The 25,372-nt window shown below is 35.6% G+C and overlaps 1 protein-coding gene across 1 annotated transcript in view; it reads left to right on the top strand.

Moving 5' to 3' along the window:
• The window catches only part of FOXP2 (forkhead box P2), a 624,730-nt gene that overhangs the window by 75,881 nt on the left and 523,477 nt on the right, over positions 1-25,372 (top strand). The window contains exon 2 of the mRNA XM_033192941.1: positions 5,046-5,190. The gene's annotated coding sequence lies outside the window, so the exon portion shown is untranslated. The remainder of the gene's footprint in view (positions 1-5,045; positions 5,191-25,372) is intronic.

Raw genomic sequence — 25,372 nt, 5'->3', positions numbered from 1 at the left:
CTTGCCTAATTAATATTTTTGTCTTTAGGTATTTTATTTTGTGACCCTCATGATGTATGTGATGTTTATCATATTATTCTTTCTGATGATTGTTGCCTTGAAACCTAACGACTACATGCAAAAATTTTCGTAGGTGAAATAAGCTGGGATTACAAATGAGAGACCAGTAACTGATCACTTATTCTAGTGGGTTTGGATTCACTCTGTTTTATGTTGCCTTGGAGTTTTCTGCAGATGTTCACTCCTTCCGTAACTGTTGGTTGCTTCCTTGGTCTGGGAACAATACTATCAGATTTACATTCAGAAAAACAAAAAACAGAAAAAACTTAGTTTGGGTGTGTAGTATGGATTCAAGAGATTTAAGACTGAAGGATAAAGGACCAGATAGGAGACTGTATAACCAGTAGGTACTTTGATTGTGAAGGTTAGGGGAGGGTTGTGGACTGGATGTATACGTTCGAGAATCATTTGCAACAAGTAGTTGTTGATTCAAGAAATAGAATACAAATTGGGACTAGAATGGTATCTTGAGAAAACTGACATGGAAGAGGCACATGTAAGAATAGTAACCAACAAGACAGAAAAAGCAGAGTTGAGAGGTAGGAGAGAAATTAAGAGTGGTATCATGCAAAGCAAAGGAAGAGTTTTGAGAAGGAAAGAGTAAACAATAAGCTAAATGAAGCAGAGAAGTTAAGCAAACTGAGAATTAAGAAGTCACATTGGATTTTTCAGCTAGGTTATTCCTGTCCTGATAATAAAATATTTAGCTTCAAGGATGTAAAGATTTGCTAAACTCTGGGACGGTCTATGTGAATTTATTAATGTTGAAAGAATGGGCCGGGCGCGGTGGCTCAAGCCTGTAATCCCAGCACTTTGGGAGGCTGAGACGGGCGGATCACGAGGTCAGGAGATCGAGACCATCCTGGCTAACACAGTGAAACCCCGTCTCTACTAAAAAAATACAAAAAACTAGCCGGGCGTGGTGGTGGGCGCCTGTAGTCCCAGCTACTTGGGAGGCTGAGGCAGGAGAATGGCATAAACTGGGGAGGCGGAGCTTGCAGTGAGCTGCGATCAGGCCACTGCACTCCAGCCAGGGTGACAGAGCGAGACTCCATCTCAAAAAAAAAAAAAAAAAAAAAAGAAGAATGGAATCATTCGTTCTAATTCCAACCAAATATTTTTTTCATGTAACAGCATCATGGAAAGTAACAAAAAAGAAAAAAAAACAACAGTAATCTGTTTATGAAAAGAAATAAATGATAAATGAATAATACACTAATGATACTTTGAATGATTATCTAAAATTACCATCCAAAGTAGGACACTTTTGAGAGGGAAAGGGATAGCTGTTAATAATTACAATAGGTATGAACCACATCTGTCCCAGCTAATCCAGGACTGATGGTCACTGGAATTATAGTTCACATTTATTCAGTGCTTAGCTATTGTAGGAGCCAAAGGGGCAAGTTACCGTTGGCCTTCTGAAGGTTCACCAAAAAATCAACTTGCAAATGACAGATTAATTGGAAAAAGGCATACAAATTTATTTAACATGTATACATAGGAGCCTTCAGCATGAAGATCCAAAGATACCGGGGAAGTTCTCTATTTTTATGAAAAGGCTCAACAAAGTCTGGACAGCTATGTAGAAATAATGGAGGAAAAGGGTATGATTTAATGCTAATAGACTGAGTGGAGAACTCCAGCAAGGCCTGTCTGTCTAGATTCTTCCTGGCCTCTGAGCATGCTTTCCTTCCTGGTATGGGGCAGGACTTTCTGGGGATCTGAAGACCTACAGTCAAATTGGATAAGTCTTAACAGCAAGTTATTGCACAGAAAGGTGAGGGAAAAATTAGAGTAATATTTTTAGGTTTTGACTAGCTTTGGGGAAAGGGGGCTCTGATTTCTAGGAGAAATCCTCCCTTGCGGAGGCAGGATTCTGGTTTCTGTGGCTAGCCTCTGGGGAAAATGGGACTGAGAGACAGGAGTGCAGAAGATCAGAGACAAACTTTGCTTTCTGAGGCTACTTCTGAGGCCTTCATTTTGGGATATTGCTTTCTGAGCCCCAATACTAGCAGACAATAAGAAGAGTTCTTTATTGGTTTATCTCATGACTAGTTTTAGTTGACATTTGTAATTCTTTCTTTGTATATGGTGAATTCATTGACATATATACTCTACATAATTTTGGTGACTTGTTTATTTAAAAAAAAAAAGGTGCCCACTGTAGACCAAGCTCTGTCCTAAGGTATGGGAAATGAAGATGATTAATACATAGTTCTAGTTGTTAATGATCTACCAGCATACTTGAGATAATCTGCAAATTAAATTTTAAGGTATTATAGTAAAGTGTCATGTTGATAGTGTGGTTTGTGAAGACCTCAACTAGTATTTTAGTACATTATATACTATAATTTTTAGAATTAAGATTATAGTATATTTGAATTCTGTAAGAAAGAGTTTGTTTTAAAAAGTTTTATCAAGAGAAAAGAAAAAGTACAGCTAGTTGTACATATAAGTGGGATTTTCTCTGTCATAAAAAGTATATTTGTGTGTGTGTGTGTGTGTGTGTGTGTGTGACTAGTTCAATTCTTTATCACAAAGGGATGCATTTCCATATTGATAATGTAATTTTAGCCACACTAAAGCTATATCCTGTGAAGAAGAGTCTGGCATACTCCTCTGACACATCTGGTAGATATGGATGACATTAATTAGCATATGTATTGCTATAAATGACATGTCAGTCCAGGATGACAAAAAGTATTTGTTATTGATGTCAATCATTTATCCTTTGTCAGTTCAAAAAGCTTCCCTAAAGGAATGTGCATTGATCTGCACTGACCCAAAATACTGCAAAACCATTTCTGTGTTCTGGAAACTAAAGCAGAACTACGTGTGCTTGAACTGCCACGTGGATATATTCATCTAGAAAGTGCCTGTTAAGTTTCAGTACTAAGGCTTTCAAATTTGGCCAAGATTAGTTGAATCTTTAGAAAAGAAAACAAAGCACCTACTCTAATCCTAAAGTCTAGTCTTCAGTGGATATAGCTTTAATCTTTGGTAATGAAATTTATGTTTCTATTTCATCTTGAAATAATTTTGAAATATTCCAGGTAAATAATTGCAAATATCATTTACATTGGTTAAAAACAGAAGAAAATTGCACAAGTATCAATTCGTGATCAGATGATGGTTTAAAGAGGTGCCCTTTTGCCTGCATATATTTTACTTTTTGTATTTTAGGTATTCTGATATAGATTTTTTTGGCTTCATTTTACTATTTTCTCACAATAGTTTTTTTTTTTTTTTTAATAAATACTACCAGTATATTGTGTTAAGTTTATGAGCAAAAACTAACTTTAAAGTGTTATCGTACACATTTCCCCTAAACACACACATCTGTGGGTGTGTATGTATGTATATAATTTTGCTTTAAATGTTCCCCCTGAATTCCGGTTTATTATTTAGTGGAAGGAATACGAGTGATTTTAAGATAAGGCAAGGGGGTGTGATCCAGGTAATGGCACATGTTGAAGACATTTATCTTTTTTTTTTTTTTTTTTTTTTTTTTTTGAGACAGGGTCTCACTCTGTTGCCCAGGCTGGAGTGCAGTAGCATGATCTCAATCTCGGCTCACTACAGCCTTTGCCTGGTGGGTTCATGCAATTCTCGTGCCTCAGCCTCCTGAGTAGCTGACATTACAGGCGCATGTCACCATGCCTGGCTAATTTTTGTATTTTCAGTAGAGACGGGGTTTCACCATGTTGGTGAAACCAGGCTAGTCTTGAACTCCTGAGCTCAAGTGATCTGCCTGTCTTGGCCTCCCAAAGTGCTGGGATTACAGGGTGAGTCACCATGCCAGGCCGAAGATATTTATATTAATTCTTAATTTTAATGAGGCAGAAAATACCCATTATTGGAAACTTAGGTTTTGATAAAATTTGAATATAGAACGAGTTATCTTAAATTTATGAATGTTCATCTCACCAAAGGTCAGATATTCATATATCACATTTCTGTGTTCTTGTAAAGAAAGATGGGATGTGTTGCATTTTTACATCTTATAAATTTGTTTGAGAATTAAGATGAAAGCAGATTTAGAACATACCCAGGTTAAATATTCTAAGATGTACAATATACTTTGCTTCAGTAGCAGTTTCCCAACCTTTATACCATTTAAAAAAATCTCATTCCAGATTTCTTGCTGTCTTATAGACCCTGTACTGTTTCTTGTCTGTTTCATGTTCTTAAAATCATCTTCTTTATTTTTCCATTAAAATTTTTAAAAATATATTTTCCTTTACACTTTTCTAATCATCCTGTAATGCTTCAGCCCTAAGACATTAAAAAAATGAGTAAAAATATCTGATACCTAATCGTCTTTGCCAGTCCATTCAAACTTATGGATTTGCAAAATTATGTTAAAGTCTTTAAAAAATACATTTGAGTAGGCTTTTGTAGTCATTTAGATTTTTAATATTAATTTTCTCCTGCTATGCTGCTTAGCCATAAAAATGAGAAAGAAGATAGATGTGGGTTTCTTTTAGTGGTGTTAATTTAAATACTAGATTTATTTATTATAATGTTTAACAAGGCAATTTTTATATTTCTGTTCACCTCATATCCAACAGAAAATAATAGGAAGCTTCAGCCCCCCAGTACAGTAAGAAAAATCAACTGGGCCGGGCGCGGTGGCTCAAGCCTGTAATCCCAGCACTTTGGGAGGCCGAGACGGGCAGATCCACGAGGTCAGGAGATCGAGACCATCCTGGCTAACAAGGTGAAACCCCGTCTCTACTAAAAAATACAAAAAACTAGCCGGGCGAGGTGGTGGGCGCCTGTAGTCTCAGCTACTCAGGAGGCTGAGGCAGGAGAATGGCGTGAACCCGGGAGGCGGAGCTTGCAGTGAGCTGAGATCTGGCCACTGCACTCCAGCCTGGGCCACAGAGCGAGACTCCGTCTCAGAAAAAAAAAAAAAGAAAAAAAAAAAAAAAACTCATGCATTTTTGTAATGATTGATTAAAAGTATAATTTCCCTCTAGATCAAACAAATGATAGAAGTCTGTTGAAGCTTTGTCCTGACCTATCCTGGAATTAGAAGAATACTCTGGAGAAAGGAGCATTGTAAGCACAAAGAATAAGATTCCTCAACCCTGAGATAGAGAATTAAAGTCTAACTCTCCAAATGTAAGTCGTCTGTATTCTACATGTTTTTCATCCCTCAGTTTTTATTGCTATTCAGGTTTTAGTAGAAATAATGTGCTGACAATATCGTTTGGATTTTTTCCTCTACAAAATATGCAGGTATTTTGGTTGTAACTTCTAAATATTGATTTGTGTCAATACTTACTAACATAATATAAAGTGATACCTTACAATAATAATATTTAATGTAAAATAGATTAATATTAATTGTATTTTCTGGTGGAGTGCTGTTGAGAATTTTGAGTATTTTGATGAAAAGAAGGAAATTTCCTTTGATATAGTATCTGCAGTTTTGCCATTATAATCTGTTTTTGCTCTAAACTTTGTTTTTTTTTTTTTTCTTTTTTCATATCTGAGAATAAGACTATCTTAATATGTCTGCTTGAATCTACCACCTGGTAAAAGATACATTAATTTCTTTATTCACTCAGCATGGTGAAATTGAATTGGACTGAATTTGTATCCATAATCTGCTACACAAATGTATCAATTTTGTTGGCTCAGTGTACTGGAAAGACTGATTCCCTATTTGTTAGGAAAAACTTAAAAGATACGTATTAATGATTATATAGAAACACTGAATTTTGTTGCTGTTCAGAAGTTGGTAGACAGAAGGAGGACTGAAGCTAAATACTTGTCTTAGGACAATTACTTAGGAAGAAATCCCTTGTTCTTTGGGACGACTTTTTTTTTTTTTTTTTTTTTTTTTTGAGATGGAGTCTCGCTCTGTCACCAGGCTGGAGTGGAGTAGTGCGATCTCGGCTCACTGCAACCTCCGCCTCCTGGATTCAAGTGATTCTCCTGCCTCAGACTTCCCGAGTAGCTGGGACTACAGGAGTGCGCCACCACACCTAGCTAACTTTTGTAGTTTTAGTAGAGACGGGGTTTCACCATTTTGGCCAGGATGGTCTCGATCTCTTGACCTAGTGATCCGCCCACCTCGGCCACCCAAACTGCTGGGATTACAGGCATAAGCCACCGTGCCTGGCCCAAAACATTTTAAAATAATTGAACTAGATAGAAAAACCTTGAAGAAATACTACAAATCTTATCATTATTTTCACTAACATGAAACAACTTTCCTTATTGAAAAGTGTGATGAAACTTTAAAAGCCTATTTAAATTTGGTGGGTCAGTAGTGCACTCCCATTCATGGTTTGAGGCTGATGAAGAATTAGAAAATAATGCCGTTCACAGAAAAATCTTGGTGACTCTCTGCTCTACAGAAATATAATGAACAAATTATAGCACAGATTATAGTGGCTGAACTGCAGAAATACAAAGTTGAGTGGAAAACCTCTACCCCTCAAAAATTATACAGTATGTTTAATTTATATATATATATAAATTGGAACTTATATAAATTGAAACATATACATATATATAGTTGCAAAGTAAACTTTAGTGTTTGGGGATGCAACAAGTGATGATAACAAAATTGGAATAATGGTTAAATTGTAGGTAGGTAGTAAATTGAGATGGAGGTTCCAGAATTTTCTGGTATGTTGGAAACATTCTGTTTGTTCACCTGTCTGATAGTTGCATGGAGGTTTGTTTTATGAAAATCTATTGGTGAGAAACTGGATGCTTTTCTGCTAAGGTCAGGGACAAGGCAATGATGTTCCTTCTCACCGCTCCTATTCCACATTATACTGGAAGTCCTAGCTAGGGCAAGAAGACAAAAAAAGGAAACGAGACATTCTGATTGGGAAGGAAGAAATAAAACTGTTGATTTGCAAATGCCATGATTGTCTATGTAGAAAATCCCATATAATCAATAATGACATAAACTCCTGAAACTAATGAGTGATTAGTGTTAACACAAGGTTAATATACAAAAGTCAATTGCTTTCTCAGATGCCAGCAATGAACAATTGGGGTTTTAAATTAATAATACAATACTATTTATATTAACAGCAAAAATATAAATGCTTAGGTATGCATCTAATAAAATATGTATAAGATAAATATTAGGGAAACAATAAAACTCTGATGAAAGAAAATCAAAGAAGATCTAAATAAATGGAGAGATAGTCCCTGTTCATGGATAGATGGATTCAGTATTTAGATGTCACTTCTTCCTAAGTTGATATGTATATTCAACACAATCCCAGTCAAAATCCCAGCAAGTTATTTTGTGGATATTGACAAACTAATTCATGAGTTTATTCGGAAAGGAAGAGGCTCATGTTAGCCAAATAATATTGAGGAAGGAAAAGAAAATCAGAGGACTGACAGTCCCCAACTTTAAGACTTAGTATAAAGCTAAGTAATCAAGACAATAGGATATTGTTGAAAGAACATAGATAGATCATTGAAACAGAGTAGAAAACTCAGAAATGGACCCACACAAATATAGTCAATTCATCTTTAACAAACGAGCAAAGGCAATTCAAGGAAGAAAGGACAGTCTTTTCAACAAATAGTGCTTAAACGACTGGACATTTATGTGTTAAAAAAGTTAATCTAGACAGACCTTATACCTTTCATGAAAGTGAACTCAAAATGGATCACAAAGCTAAATATAAAACAACTATAAGACTTCTAGAAGATAACATAGAGGAAAATGTTAGTAACCTTGGGTTTGCTGATGACTTTTTAGATAGATCAAAAATATGATCCGTGAAAAAAATTAATAAGTTGGATTTCATCAAAATTAAAAATTTCTGTTTTGAGGAAAGCTACTGTTAAGAGAATGAAAAGATAAGCCACACACTGGGAGAAAATATTTGTGAAACAGGTATCTGATAAAGGATTTGTATCTAAAATATACTACGAAGAACTCTTACAAATAATAAGAAAACATATGACCAGGTGCGGTGGCTCATGCCTGTAATCCCAAAACTTTGGGAGTTCCAAGGCGGGCAGATCGCTAGGTCAGGAGATCAAGACCATCCTGGCTAACATAGTGAATCCTCGTCTCTACTGAAAATACAAAAAATTAGCCAGGCATGGTGGCATGCACCTGTAGTCCCACCTACTCAGGAGACTGAGGCAGGAGAATTGCTTGAACCCGGGAGGTGGAGGTTGCAGTGAACCAAGATTGCACCACTGCACTACTGCCTGGGTGACAGAGTGAGATTCTATCTCAAAAATAAATAAATAAAATAAGAAAACATATAACTCAATTAAAAAATGGGCAATAGCTCTAAACATATACCTAACTAAAGAAGATTTACATATGACAAGTAAACATATGAAAAGACGTTTAATATTGTATGTCATTAGATAATTGCAAATTAAAACATTGAGGTACCAGTACAGACTTATTAGAATGGCAAAAATCCAAAACACTGATAACACCAAATGATGGTGAGGATGTGAAGCAGTGGGAATTCTTACTCACTGCTGGTGGAATGCAAAGTCATATAGCCACTTTGAAAGACAGTTTAGTACTTTCTTACAAAGCTAAACAGAATCTTACTATGTGATCCAGCAATGACACTCCAAAGTATGAAATGAGTTGAACTCCAAATGAGCTGAAAACGTAACTCCACACAAAAACTTGCACAAGAACATTTATAACATGCAACTTTAGGGTAACTTGGTTAAGCATCCCAGATGTCTTTCAATAGGCTAATGGATAAACAAACTGTGATACATCCAGAAAAGGGAATATTATTCAATAATAAAAAGAAATGAGCTACCAAACCACAAAAAGACATGGAAGAACCTTAAATGCGTACTGCTAAGTGAGTGAAGCTATATGAAGAGGCTGCATACTGTATGATTCCAACCACAGGCATATGCTATTTTGTGGTGGTTCACTTTATTGTGCTTTGCGGAAACTATGTTGTTTTACAAATTGAAGGTTTGTGGCAACCCTGAGTTGAGCAAGTCTATTGGTGCCACTGATATGGTTTGGCTCTCTGTCACCACCCAAATCTCATCTCATAGCTCCCATAATTCCCATGTGTTATGGGAGGGACCCAGTGGGAGATAATTGAATCATAGGGCCAGGTCTTTCCTGTGCTGTTCTCATGATGGTGAATAAGTCTCAGGAGATCTGATGGTTTTAAAAACGAGTTTGGGCTGGGCACAGTGGCTCAGGCCTGTAATCCCAGAACTTTGGGAGGCGGAGACAGGCGGATCAGGAGGTCAAGAGATTAAGACCATCCTTGCTAACATGGTGAAACCCTGTCTCTACTAAAAAATACAAAAAATTAGCTGGATCTGGTGGCAGGCGCCTGTAGTCCCAGCTGCTCCGGAGGCTGAGGCAGGAGAATGGCATGAACCCAAGAGGCGGAGCTTGCAGTGAGCGGAGATTGCACCACTGCACTCCAGCCTGGGTGAAAGAGCGAGACTCCATCTCAAAAAACAAAACAAAACAAAAAAAAATGAGAGTTTGCCTGCACAAGCTTTCTCTTTGCATGCTGCCATCCATGTAAGACATGACTTGCTTCTCCTCACCTTCCACTATGATTGTGAGGCCTCTCCAGTCACGTGGAACCGTGAGTTTATTAAACTATTTTCCTGTATAAATTACCCAGTCTTGGGTATGTCTTTATGAGCAGTGTGAAAATGGACTAATACAGTAAATTGGTATCAGTCGAGTGGGGCACTGCTGAAAAGTTACACAAAAATGTGGAAGTTATTTTGGAACTGGGTAACAGGCAGAGGTTGGAACAGTTTGGAGGGCTCAGAAGAAGACAGGAAAACATGGGAAAGTTTTGAACTTCCTAAAGACTTGTTGAATGGCTTTGCCCAAAATGCTGATAGTGATATGGACGATAAAGTCTAGGCTGAGGTAGTCTCAGATGGAAATGAGGAACTTGTTGGGAACTGGAGCAAAGGTGACTTTTGTTATGTTTTAGCAAAGAGACTGGTGGCATTTTGTCCCTGCCCTAGAGATTTTTGGAACTTTGAACTTGAGAGAGATGATTTAAGATATGTAGCAGAGGCCAGGCGCGGTGGCTCAAGCCTGTAATCTCAGCACTTTGGGAGGCCGAGACGGGTGGATCACGAGGTCAGGAGATCGAGACCATCCTGGCTAACACGGTGAAACCCCGTCTCTACTAAAAAAAAAAATATAAAAAACTAGCCGGGCGATGTGGTGGGCGCCTGTAGTCCCAGTTACTTGGGAGGCTGAGGCAGGAGAATGGCATAAACCCGGGAGGCGGAGCTTACAGTGAGCTGAGATCGCGCCACTGCACTCCAGCCTGGGTGACAGAGTGAGACTCCGTCTCAAAAAAAAAAAAAAAAAGATATGTAGCAGAAGAAATTTCTAAGCAGGAAAGCATTCAAGAGGTAACTTGGGTGCTGTTAAAGGCATTCAGTTTCATAAGGGAAGCAGAGCATAAGAGTTTGGAAAATTTGCAGCCTGACAATACCATAGAAAAGAAAATCCCATTTTCTGAGAAGAAATTCAAGCCTACTGCGGAAATTTGCATACATAATGAGGAGCTGAATGTGAATCCCCAAGACAATGGGGAAAATATCTCTGTGGCATGTCAGAGGTCTTCATGGCATCCTCTCCCCCTAGGCCAGGAAACCTAAGAGGAAAAAGTTGTTTTATGGACTGGCTCAGGGTCCCCATGCTGGGTCTAGCCTAGAGATTTGGCGCTCTGCATCCCAGCCACTCCAGCCATGGCTGAAAGGGACCAATGTAGAGCTAGGGCTGTGACTTCCACGGGTTCAAGCCTCAAGCTTTGGCAGCTTCCATGTGGTGTTGAGCCTGCAGGTACACAGAAGTCAAGAACTGGGGTTTGGGAACCTCCGCCTAGATTTCAGAGGATGTGTGGAAATACCTGCAAAGGCAGAGTTTGCTGCAGGGGTGGGTCCTAATGGGAAATCACTGCTAGGGCAGTGCAGAAGGGAAATGTGGGGTCAGAGCCCCCACACAGAGTCCCTACTGGTGCGCTGCCTAGTGGAGCTGTGAGAAGAGGGCCACCATTCTCCAGACCCCAGAATAATAGATCCACGGACAGCTTGCACCATGTGCCTGGAAAAGCCACAGATAGTGTCAGCCGTTGAAAGCAGCTGGGAGGGAGGCTATACCCTCCCATTGGTTTTGAAATGTGAGGACATGAGATTTGGGAGGGGCCAGAGGTGGAATGATATGGTTTGGCTGTGTGTTCTCAGCCAAATCTTATCTTGTAGAGCCCGTAATTCCCACGTGTTGTGGGAGGGGCCCAGTGGGACATAATTGAATCATGGGGCAAGTCTCCCATGTTGTTCTCATGATAGTGAATAAGCCTCAGGAGATCTGATGGTTTTAAGAATGATAATTTCCATGCATAAGCTCTCTCTTTGCCTGCTGCCATCCATGTAAGACGTGACTTGCTCTTCCTTGCCTTCTGCCATGATTGTGAGGTCTCCCCAACCATGTGGAACTGTAAGTCCATTTCACTTCTTTCTTTTGTAAACTGCCGTGTCTTGGGTATGTCTTTATCAGCAGCATGAAAACGGACTAATACAGCCGCTTTTCCAACAGAATGTGGTCACTTTGTATCTGTATCACATTTTGGTAATTCTTGCAATATTTGAAACTTTTCATGCTATTATATCCATTATGGTGAGCTGTGATCAGTGATCTTTGATGTTACTATTGTAATTGTCGGGGGCCCAGAAACTGGATGCGTGTAAAACAGCAAACTTAATTGATAAATGTTATGTGTGTTCTGATTGCTGCACCAACTGGTCCTTCCCCTGTATCTCTCCTTCTCCTCAGGCTTCCTTCCCTCTTCCCTAAAACACAACAATGTTGAAATTAGGCCTAGTAATAAACATGCAGTGACCTCTAAGTGTTCAAGTGAAAAGAAGGGTTACATATCACTCACTTTAAATCAAAAGTTAGAAATGATTCAGTTTTGTGAGGAAGGCCTGTGGAAAGCCAACAGAGGCTGAAAGTTAGGCCTCTTATGCCAAACAGCCCAAAGTTCTGAATGCAAAGGAGCAGTTATCAAAGAAAATTAAAAGTGCTAATTTAGTGAACATATGAGTGATAAGAAAATGCAACAGGCTTATTGTTGATATTAATAAAGTTTTAGTGGTCTGGAGAAAAGATCAAGCCAGCCACAACATTCCCCTAAGCCAAAGCCTAATACAGAGCATGGCCCTAACTCTCTTCAATTTGGTAAAGGCTGAGAGAGGTGAGGAAGATGCAAGAAAAATGTTTGAAGCTAACAGAGGTTGGTTATAAGCCAACTTCATAACATAAAAGTTTGAGGTGAAACAGCAAATGCTGATGTAGAAGCTGTAGCAAGTTATCCAGAAGATCTAGCGAAAATCATTGATAACGTTGGCTACATTAAATACAGATTTTCAATGTAGATAGAACAACCTTTTATTGTAAGAAGTTGCCGTCTAGAAATTTTCTAGCTAGAGAAGTGATGTCAATGCTTGGCTTCAAATCTTCAAAGGACAGGCTGACTTTTTGGTTAGAGGCTAATACAGCTGATGACTTTAAGTTGAAGCCAGTGCTCATTTACCATTTTGAAAATCCTAGGGCCTTAATAATTAAATGCTAAATCTACTCTATCTTTGTTCTAGAAATGAAGCAACAAAGCCTGGATGACAGCATATATGTTTCAGCATGGTTTACTGAATATTTTAAGCCCCTTGTTGAGGCCTCCTGCTCAGGAAAAGTTTCTTTCAAAATATTACTGCTCATTAATAATGTACCTGGGCCAGGTATGGTGGCTTACACCTGTATCCCAGCATTTTGAGAGTTTGAGGCCAGGAGTTGAAAACCAGCCTGGACAACATAGCGAGACCTCATCTCTGCAAAAAATTTAAAAAATTAGCTGGGTGTGGTGGGATGCACCTGTAGCCCCAGCTACTTAGGAAGCTGAGGCAGGAGGATCACTTGAGCCTGGGAGGTGGAGGCTGCAGTTGAGATATTATTGTACTACTACTCCAGCCTTGGTGACGGAGTGAGAATGTCTCTAAAAAGAAGATAAAAAATGATGCATTTGGTCACCCAAGAACTCCAATGGAGATTAATGTTGTTTTCATGCCTGTTAACACATCCATTCTGTAGCCCAGCGATCAAGAAGTAATTTCCACTTTGAAGTCTTGTTATTTAAGAGATATATTTCATAAGTCTATACCTGCTATAGATAGTAGATTCCTCTGATGGATCTGGGCAGAGTCAATTGAAAACCTTCTAGAAAGGATTCATTTTTCTGATGCCATTAAAAACATTCATAGTTCATGAAATATGGTCAATATATCAACATTAACAGGAGTTGGAAGAAATTCATTCCAACTCTTTTGAATGACTTTGTGGGGTTCGAGACATAAGTGGAGGAAATAACTTCAGATGTAGTGGAAATAAAAAGAGAACTAAAATTAGAACTGGAGCCTGAAGATGTGAGGAAATTGCTGCAATCTCATGATAAAACTTTAATAAATGAGGAATTGCTTCCTAAGGATAAGCAAAGAAAGCAGTTTCTTGAGATAGAATCTACTCCTGACAAAGATTTTGTGAACACTGTTGAAATGACAATAGAGGGTTTAGAATACATATAACTTAGTTGACTAAACAGCAATAGGGTTTGAAAGGATTGACTCTAATTTTAAAAGAAGTTCTACTGTAGGTAAAATGCCACCAAATGGCATTCATGGCATGCTACAGAGAAATCTTTAGTAACAGGAAGAGCCAATCAATGTGAAAAACTTCATTGTTGTCTTATTTTATGAAATTTTGAGACTTGCCTTTAGCAACCACACCCTGATGAGTCAGCAGACATAAAGATCCATGGAAGACCCTCCATTAGCAAAATGATTATGACTTACTAAAGGCTCAGATGATCCTTAGCAATTTTGGGCAATAAAACATTTTTAAGTTAAGGCATGTACATTTTTTAAGACATAATGCTATTGCATACTCAATCTACTACAGTATAATATACATATAACTTTTATATGCACTGGACATACCAAAGAATTTATGTGATTTGCTTTATTGTGATACTCACTTTATTATGGTAGTCTGATAACTGAACCTGTGATACCTCCAAGGTATGCTTGTATGTGACATTCTGGAAAAGGCAAAAGTAAAACAGATCAGTGGTTGCCAGGAGTTATGGGGGAGGGAGAAATAAATAGGCAGAACAAGGAAGATTTTTATGGTAGTACAGCCATTCTCTATGATATTTTAATGTTGGACACATGGCATTATGTGTTTGTCAAAAATTATAGGCCTGTACAAAACAAAGAGTGAATCCTAGTATAAACTCTGGACTTCAGTTAATGGTAATGTGTCAGTAGGGGTTCATCAGTTGTGGCACATGTACCACACTAATGTAATAGAGGAAACCGGGTTTGTGTTGGGGTTGTGGGAGAAGCTATACATGGGAACTCTGTACTTTCTTCTCAATTTTCCTGTAAAACTACAGGAGTACTTTAAAGTCTATTAATTAAAAAAAAGAAAAGAAAACATTGAGCTGTCATCTTTATTTCAGATACTTCTTTGCATGTGTAATGTAATTCAAAGTAAAAAAGAATTAAAAAGGCAATCTCAATGATTCTAAGTAGAATTCTGAGACAAATTGAGCTAATTTGATCTGTCAATATTGAATATTCAAAGGTAAAAACACAGAATTTAAAAAACAATATCTTGTGATGTTAAAAAGCAGTGTATTTTATTTCAGGAAAGTGCTAATGTCCATAGATGAGGACCTGTCTATTTCCATATATTTAATAACTTTTAATCACAGTTTATTAATCTAGCACAAACTTGTCTTTAATATAGATGTTTCAGTTTCAAATGAAAATATAGATATATAACATTAAATATAAGAATATCCATGCTGTAGTAATGAGCCACTTATCTTTATTGAATTGTTTATGGTTTCTTTCCTTAAATTTTAATGTAATTTATGCAGTTGTCTATCATTCGGAGAAATACTTAATATTTAATCTAAGTGGGACTTTATTTTGTTAATTTTATGTTAGTATGTTGTAAAGAAAATGAAAAAGACAGATAATCTTCGTATTCTTTCTTTGGCGTGAAATTTTAAAATACACTTTCAGTTTTAAAATTACCAGATATGGGGTGTTTTCTTGTCTCTTTTTTCTTTTTTTTTCTTTTTCTTCCTTTCCTTTCTCTTTTTCTTCTTTACTTTCTTCTTTCTTTTTCTGTATTTTCAAGTGGTTAATTTTCCCAGGAGTGAACATTATCTTATTTAGTTGGTTGACATTAAGAAAAACCAGGAATTTATTATTCATAAAAATGAAATATAAAAAATCTCCCTTTTCTTCAGGCTCTGGATATAGCTAGGCTCAACACAAATGTCTAGGGAGAATGCATCTGTTGCTATTGCATTTATTTTTTTTTTTGTTTCTCTGAAAACTTGGCATTTGTAAGATATCTATGATTTTGATTTGTCTTGGCCAAAGCCCAGATTACCAAGGAATTACATTTTGAACATATTCAACTAAGAATTATCTTTGTAGCAACTTTTCCTTTGCCATATTGAAATTTTGGGAATAAAATCAGATTTTGTTTTAAAAACCAGCTATGTTTCTTTCTAGTGCCAGAATGATTTTTTTATATTTTAAAGCGGAATAAAGCAATGCTTATAGTCTATCTAAAACTTATTTTAAGCATACTGTGGAGAAAAGAGCCCCATTTTTGCATTTGCAGACCTGGGTTCAAATGTTTGCTCTGCCAGTTAGAATTTATATTGATTTTTGGTAAGTTTTGCATGTGAAAAAAGCAATAATAATAATAATAATGATAGTTTCTTTATTTGGTTATATAAAAGTTAAATGATCAAATATTTAAAATACCTGACACATAGCTGGCACTTATTTGATGGTAGTAGTCTCTCTTTTGCCCTTTATTCTTTCTATATGTAGGGATAAGTGTACAAATAAATGTGTGTATGCTTATGTGCATATATGTGTTTGTACAGCCACACATACTTATGTATGCACTTATGTGTCTGTTGTCTTCTCTCTCCCTCTAACGTGTATTGTGTAATATTTTATGTAGCCACTTATTCTATTAAATTATGAGGGAAATAATTCTTATAGGAATGATATAGTTATTGAATTCAGGAAACATGGATTCTATGCACCACATAAAGTTATTTTAAAAGTTACTACGTTTTTGTGTCCTCGCATTTCTGTAACTTTATATTAACCTGAATTTTTAAACCTGGAATATTTATAAATCCTTAAAAGGGGATATGACGGATATTTATGTTTCTTCTACAAATTCCCAGAAGGCATTGGAGAAATAGTGTTTTTCTTCTTCTTCAACATGTAATTCACAGAATAATATACTGCTACATCTTGATTAGTGTTCAGAAAGATGTGCATTGGTCAACTTGAGAAGATGTATGGGAATATAAGAAACGAGATAATCTATTTATTAAATGTCCAGAAAGAGAAGTGTCAGTTTTGAAAAGATGGAAACTGCAAGATGGGAGTTGAATCTTTCTTAAAAATTGATGTTCGTGTGATTCAGGTTTTACTAAATAGCAAGGCACCAGTTTCCTGAGAAGGTTTGTACAGCTGAGTGTGTGCATAACTGATTTGGATCTTTATCTTTGTAGAATAGTAATTCAACAAAATGAGGCATAATACTACATGTTCTCTTATAATGATGTAGGCTTTCTAGCAAAAGCAGCTGCTACTATCCTAAGAAAGTAGCCTGTATATCTTGCCTAAATATCTTATCTGAATTTGAATCTTGTGACTGCTGAATAACTACCTCAAATCTTAACTAATTGGCTGCTCTCAGACACTAAAGAGAGGGTTGTAACAAAGAAGCAGAATACTTAAATGAGGGATAAAATCCATCAAGCTAAGTATTTATCACAAAAGCCTGAACTCTTAATTTTAAGTGATTTTTTTTTCAAACGCAAACTAGTTAAAACCTGTGTTTTCTCTATATTTCTTCTGGTTATAAAGACAGGATGGTAAAGACAAGACTTGTTAAACACAAAATGAGTGGTAACCTCCAAATCTACTTACTCGTTAAGTCCACTTCTGTGTTAAGGATGCTGTGTTATCTGGGACCAGGGACTAAGTATTTCCAGAATGAGTAATTCTTTTTCAGTGGATGCATCTATGATCTAGTTTTGTGGAGTTGACAACTCGACTCATACCACGATTCTTACTCATTTTTATTATAGCCATGGGTAACAATGTTAAGGAGTAGCAACATGGTTTTGGGTCAGACACTATAGAATAGTTTGAAAGTATATATTCTTCACATATATGACCTAATGACCATTTCCATTTAACTCTCTTAAATGTTTAGTGATTTTATTATTGTACAACCTAAAAGCTCTCAAGTTTCTGTTTTGTAAATAAGAAAGTACCATTTTTCTACATATGGTGTTATCTTTTACTTTTGTCCAGAATGCATTAAGTATATTAAGACCTAACATCTTTACCTAAAATAAATACACATCAACCATCTCAGATAGTGGTAGCTATAAAAAAGCATTTGCTGATCTGCTGATCTGGACAAATTGGTTAAGAATGTTTTTCATTGAAAATTATGTTAAAGATTCTCTTTCCTCTAGAATCCAAAGTGGTAACTTTCTGTAAGATTTGTATTTTGAGATATTCTAAACATACAGAAAATGACATAATAGGCACTCATATTCAAACTTGACATGTTAACATTTTATTTCTTCAGATCTCACTCTTTTTAAGAACTATAGTGCCACAAAATAGTAAATATTGTGTCTTCTGATCTTGTACCTTTTTCTCCCTCTAGATTTATTTCACTATGTTGAAGTAGTGTTTATCTGTATTCTCACATTTTTGTTTTTGGGGATTTTAAAATTTATATTAGCGGCATCATATCAAATCTACCCCTTTGAAAAATTTTTCTTTCAAAATTATATTTAGGGGATTTATACACATTGATCCACACAGGTTTGATTTCTCTTTTCTTCTCTTCTCTTCTCTTCTCTTCTTTCTCTCTCTTCTGTTCTCTTCTCTTTCCAGGGTCTCAAGTCTGTTGCACAGGCTGGAGTGCAGTGGTGCAATCTCAGCTCACTGCGGCCTCAACCTCCCAGGCTCAGGTGATCTTCTCGCCTCCGCTCCCCTGAGTAGTTGGGACTACAGGTGCACACCACCATGCCCGGGTAATTTTTGTATTTTTTGTAGAGTCGGGATGTCACCATATTGCCCAGGCTAGTCTTGAACTCCTGGTCTCCAGTGATTTGCCCTCCTTGGCCTCTCAGAGTGTTGGGATTATAGGCATGAGCCACTGCACCAACCCATGTCTGATTTCTTAGGGTTTTTTTTTTTTTTTAAGCTTTTATTGAATTTTAACTTACATATGGAAAGCTGCACAAATCATAAATGCACATCTTGAAGAATTTCACAGAATGAACACACTTGTGTAATCGGTGCCTAGCTCCAGTAACACATTTGTTTGTACTCTAAAAGTCCCACCATGCTTTATCTGCTTTTTAGTTACTATCTTCCAATCCTTACCCCAGGGTAACCATATTCTTACCCTTAACAACATAGATTAGTTTTGTCTGTTTTTGAACTGTATATAAATGGAATCATTTGGTATAGTCTTCTGTGTCTGGGCTTTTTTTCTCAATATTAGCTGTGTGAACTCCCTCGTTGTTACTGTGTATAGTTAAGTGTCTCTCCTGAGTGCTATCCGTAATCACATGAATATACCACCATTTACTTACATTTGTTCTATTTGGGGGTGTTTTGGTTGTTTTCCTGTGTTTGGCTATTAGGAATTATACTGCTCTGAAGATTATTGTACATGTCTTTTACTTGTTACGTTTATCTGTGTACCTAGGAGAATTTTTGTATTATCAGGTATCCATAGCATAGTGTCAACTTAGTGTCTGTATTATAGGTTATCTGTACAATGCTGTCATCATTAGTAGATAGTCTTCTAGAGCAGTTGTTCCACTTTACCCTTATACCATCAATGTGTGAAAATTTAAATTGTTCCACACTCAGGTTGTCTTTCTTATTTTTGTCTTCTGGGTGGGTAATAATTCATTTGTTTTTAATTGCTCTATAACATTCTATAGTTTGAATAAAGCATGATTATTTATAAATCCCTTCCTTAGTAGATGGACAATTTGATTGCTTTCCATTTCTTACAATCAAATAATACTTCAATGAATATATCTATTTATATATGGTTTTGTGCATCTGTTTGAGAGTTTCTTTAAGATTATAAGTTGAAGTGGGATGTATGAGTTTTAGACAATAATATACTTTTGTTTTTATTTTGTATTAATTGACAAGTACAGATTATATATATTTGTGGTATATGACATGATATTTTCATATATGTATATTTTGTGGACTGGTTAAATCAAGCTATTTAACATATGCATTACCACACATAACATATTTTATCGTGGTGAGAACACTTAAAACCTGTTCTCTTAGCAATTTTCATGTATACAATATATTATTATTTATAGTCAGACATGATGTACAATAGATCTCTTCAACTTACTCCTTCTGTCTAACTGAAATTATATGTCCTTTGACCAACATCTCCCCAATTCCTCCTTCCCCCAGCATCTTTATTTATATGATATATTGCTAAATTTTTCTCTAGTGGGGCTGTACCATTAACCATATTTTGGTTTTATTACGAATCATACATATGGAGTGTAAAGTGTAGTGATGCCTCTTTAAAAACAGTATTATGCAAAGCTTAATAACAATTTGTAGGAAATGTAGTGGGGGAGAGATGAAACATTCTTTGCAGCTCCTGGCATAAAATTAAAGCTTCCATCATTATTTTCTCTGTTGCATTATTCATTATGATGTTGCCATGAAATGCACACTCTGGAATCCATTACAATTCATGTAAATTCTCTCAAGATCTTTAGGTAGGATCTTTAAATTTTTGAAGATTTCTTCTTTATGATAGTTCTTTTTCCCTATATTACATAGTCATTGCATATATTTTGATCTTGACATTTTACCATCCAGTGACATTACATACCAAGGTACTTTGGAAAGTTTATATAATTAAATTAATGGATATACACATTTTGTGACATTCAAAGGATTTGATTCTAAGCAAAATGGTGATGTGAGATACAACTTGTTCTAGTTGCTCCCATTGAATTTTATGAAAATTTCATGTGCTTGTATTTTATAATTTTAACTTGATAATGCCAAGATATTTTCCTTGTATTAGCTGTAAGAACAGACAGAGTTAATGTTGGTAGAATGACCAAAGCAACCTTTAATCTAGGTTCTTAAATTTGACACTATTAGTAAGGTAGGTCAGCATTTTTCTCAAAGAAAGAAATCTAATTAGTTTACTTGTAACTATTTCTTTTTTTATAATTTTCATTTTCTCTCAATGCCATTTTCCCTCACCCAGGATCTTTAATTAGTCTTGATCTAGTCAGCCCTCAGTTTCTCTGTTCAGTTGAGAAACGCATATTGCTGCACAGAGTATCTTTCAGTCACTGTCCCTCCTTCTTTTTCTTTATGAACATCAACACAATCTCCTCTCCACAAACAAATGTATTTTGAATGAACAAAACACAATTAAATATCAACTCAAAATTCTATGTAGATTTTTCAGAGTAAAATTGTGTTGGTAAATTTTAACTGAGTACAGAATTATTGCCAGCATCTTAACTTTTCCAAACCTTTTATATTTAACTATTTATAAGAAGGCTTGTACAAATGACAATTTTGGTTTAGTTGGTCAGTTGTAAAATCATATTGCTATCGCATTCCTGTCTTTTGTTAATATTTTTCCTATGATTAAAGTGACCTGAGATTGACTTTGTCAGCTTTTATTATTTTTCAATCTAGCAATATTTGAATTTAAATCTCTATAGATCATGCATTGAGGCAATTTAAGAAATATAATTTCTCAACAGTTTCATTATTGAGATGAATACTAATATATGTATTGTTTATATGCAGATCCTTACCTGAAACAACATTTTTGTTTTCTAGTAGATTTTAAGAATCAATATCATAAGGTACCATACTATTTCCCATTCTTGTCATTTCCAGTCAGTATTTTGTTAACTCCTACATGCCTTGTTCAAGCCCGTGTTTTCAATGCATAGCGTAGTGCTGGCACGTGGTCTGCACTTAATAAAACTATTCGGTGAATGAATTGATTTCAATATTCTTCCTCAGAAAAGAAAGTTGTCTATTTACCACAAGGTTAATGTTAGTCTGCCTTTAAATGCAATCTTTTGGAAGACTATGTTGAAAGGAATATGAAGACTTTACAGTGGTTGAACAGTTCACATATTTTAAGGCTATACTTGAAGGAAATAATCTTTTAAAAGTAAAAAATAGTTCCATTGTGTTAAACATAAAGAGCAAACTAGAAAACTGTGGCCAGATTATTATAGTGAGTTCTTTTTTACCTTTACAAAAACCACATAGAATATAACTATTACTAGAAGTTCACTCTGAGGAAAACAGGGAAACTATCATCAGATTTGAGAATTTTTTTCTGGACTGTAACTCCTATGTATTTTCTTCTCTGCATTCTTGACTCTTGGACCAGTCTCATTTTCTACAAGGTGGGGGATTGAATGATTGAATAAAGTACTGACTGATTACCTGAAAAACTTTGAGGATCCATGCTAGACCATGTAGCACATAACAGGTATGTTGGTCTACCTTAGTGGATGTCACCTCTTCTGTAATGTCATTGTGTTAGTATTTGGGGAAGGAGTGGATATAATTGCATGTATTTAGACTGCTATGCTTAAGCAGAAGTTCTGAAATGATGTTACTGTTGCTACGTCTAAACGACAGTTTTCAATTGCTTGTCTTCTCTGAAATATTTAACACTGGTGACTGCTTCCTCTTTCTATCATTCCATGTTCTCATGGCGTGTTCTCTTACTTACTCTTCCTAAGAATTTCTTGTGAGCCCTTTTTTCTGCCCATCTCATACATTTATTTTCCTGTGTTCTTCCCTATCTTCTCACTCTGTACGTTATTCTAGATGAGCTCACTTACTCCCAAAGCCTTAACTACCATCTTTGGTGTTGGAATTCCTACTTTTGTATCTCTAGCTCATATTTCTTCTCTGAATTTGATATCTGAATTTAGTTGCCTCCTTGATATCCCTGCTTAAATGTCCCATAGGAATTCATCTAAATCCATGTATAGTATCAAGTACATTGTCAGCTCCTGCCCCACATATCAAACTATGCTTCTCTTATGACACTTTCTGAATTAATAAATAACAGGCACGATTTTACACTCAATTGCCTAGTCTGAAATATTGGGTCATCCTGCACATCTCCCTTCTCATCTTCACTCTAAAATGTCTACTGGGTCCATTGATTCAGTCTCCAAAATAGATTCCAGATGTGTTTATCTCACTACACCCCACTGATTCTATCCTAGTCTAAAACTTTCACTTGGATCACTGCAATGATCTCCTAATTGATTTACTCAATTTTTTATACCCTTTATCTACTCCAATTCACTAGGTAACGAAAATTACCTTTTTTTTAAAAAAAATGGATTTTTATTTTCTGCTTAAAATTTTGCTGTTGTTTTCCTTTAAACATAGGGTAAAATCCAAATAACTCTTCAGCTTGGCCCTGCAAAGTCTGGATTGTGCCTGTCTCTCTAGCATCATCTTTCTTTACTCAGCATATTTCTGACTTTTCTTTCTTACTCCACCTATGCTGGTCTAATTTAATTAATTGATGGCTTTATGTTCTTATGTGCCTTGTGACCTTTGTGCATAGCATTGCTTTTCTGTAGGACTGGGTAATGGATGCAGAGGTGAAAGATCAGGATGATTCTAAAATTTCAAACTTGGTAATTGTGTTTCTTTTGACAGATTTTATCCATCTATCTATCTATCTATCTATCTATCTATCTATCTATCTATCAAATCAAGGATTAAAGTATAACATGTATATAAGCTGTCACTAACCTAACCTTCTATAACGTAAAATATTTCTGAACTTTTCTTTGTGTAGTGATCCTCCAAAGATTTCATGCCGTCCATGTCTCTTTGCGTATTGTGTTTTCTTTGTTTGTAAAGTACCCCTTCCTTATATGGTAAATGAACCTCTACTGTCCCTCAAGATCCAGTGGAAATAAGCTTCCTCTGGGAGGCGGGAGCCTTCAGAGTCGTTGATGATAGTTTCCTTTATGTCATCCATGTACATTTTGCAGAAGATGCGCCTGAAACATAAAAAAGTTAAGTAGCTGGTCCAATTACTAAGTGACACAGCCAGAATTTGAACTTTCACATGTCCGATTTTAAAGCATGAGCCTTTGTTTGATACAGTCATTGTTTAACAAACACTTATTAAATCAGTGAGTCAATAAAAAGATAAAACACTAAATGACCTAATTAGTAAAAAAGTTTTAATGGGATCAAGGATAAAAGTGTCTTAACTGATATAGAAAATAAAGATTTGATAAAGAAATCTGTATCTGTAGAATGGTTCAACTTCTATGCCAGTTAAAGTTAACCTTGCTTTGTAATATCTTAAGATGCCTCTGGTTCTCAAAAAAGGTATGAAGCTGAACTTTAGTAAAATAGGGCATGGAATGAACAAATTTCTTTTAATTAAAAAGGGCAAATATATATCATATACATTTTTCATATACTTTAATTGTTTTATGCATTTGTGCCTTATTCCCCTCAACTTGATTGTTAGCTTCTTTGTACAAAAATATTTCTTATATTTTCTTGGTGTCTCTTGTAATATCCAGTTCTACTTGATAACTATTTCTTGTGTGTAAAATAAATGATGGTGACTTATCTCTTCATAACTTCATTTTAGTAATAAAACTTCAAATATGTTCAAGTAGTGATGTAACTGATTTTTTAATGCAAACCATTAATTTGAAGCATTAATGTACAAGAAAAATGGAACCAACTATTTAAACTAGGTTCAATACTGTCTTTTTAAAGAAGAAAAGTACTCAGGTATGCATGATGTCAAGAACAATCAGTGGAGAAAAAGCAGTTTGTTTTGGATCTAGCTTAGAAGAATGTAATATTCTAACATTTAACTAGTAAGTGAGTTTAAATATCTGTACACCTCTGTTTTAGAACTTGTTTTGCCTTTTACTTTTCATTTTCTTTCAAATGTCAAGAGATATTCACATGTGGAAGGACATACTCTTATTAACACGAGATTTTTTGGTAAATGCATTGAATATAAACAACTATTGTATTTGTCTTTTTTTTTTTTGTAAAAAAGATTTCAAGCTGAAGATCCCAGTCATATAATTAAAAGGCCTAATCCCATTCAATCCTTGAATACATCTATAGAAATAGAATTCCTAAAACGTATACACAAAAGAGAATATGGTGCCTGTTGAATGTAATAATATGTTCAGTCAAATTATTGTACTACCAAAACAAATTCAGTTTTGATTAGGAAAAATGATTTGTTTTGTCTATTTATACATAATGTACATATTATAGGCCATCATTGGCACTAAAGAAGTTAAAGGAGTGGGGTTGGGGGTGGAAATAACACTTGTACTATGTTAAATCAGAAAAATAATCATATTTGGCAGTTTTCGTTTGCAGAATGCAGGAAAGGCTGAAGGCTTTTGTACAGTTCAAAGAGCACATTCCACAGATACAGCAGTTGTTGGTTGCCTGCAGGGATCATCAGAATTGAGGTTGAGGGGGTGGTGTTAGAGGTCTGTAGCATAAAAGTCCAGGCTGTTGGACTGTGTGTTTGCCAAGAAAAAAAAAAAAAATGTTTGCACTTTTTTGAGAAGTTGTTTAGAAATTAGCATCATATAATTGAAGTATATTTTAAAGATGGCACTTTTGCATCAATTTTTAATCTGTACAATAATCAGATGACATTCTTGTTTCTCTTTTGCTGCCTCTTGTTCTTTAATAATTTGGTTTCAGATTAAGGTTTACATGTTCAACTGTGGAAACAGAACTGCTGACTATTAAACTGTCAGTTAAACAGAAATATTAATAAATTATATTTCACTATCATATATTCAGTTATCATTTTACAACTAGCATATTAAGCAATTTCAACAAGTTAATTCAAGACTGTTAAGAGAGCCTTCTTTAGCTGAAAATATGCCAAAGGGTAGCTTTTTCATCTGGCATGTCAAGACTTATGCTGAATTAACACTTGTATCATTTCCCTACAGAATATACAAGTTATACTTTCTACTGTTAACTTAAATAATGTAACTGAAAGTTCTCTGAAAACTATACATTGTAGATCAGTTATAAATTAACATTATTA

The sequence above is a fragment of the Trachypithecus francoisi genome, unplaced genomic scaffold (genome assembly GCF_009764315.1).
Source record: "Trachypithecus francoisi isolate TF-2019V2 unplaced genomic scaffold, Tfra_2.0 Lachesis_group4, whole genome shotgun sequence".
Taxonomy (NCBI): Eukaryota; Metazoa; Chordata; class Mammalia; order Primates; family Cercopithecidae; genus Trachypithecus; species Trachypithecus francoisi.
Note: the sequence above shows the minus strand (reverse complement) of the source record. Positions and strands in the feature narration are given on the sequence as shown.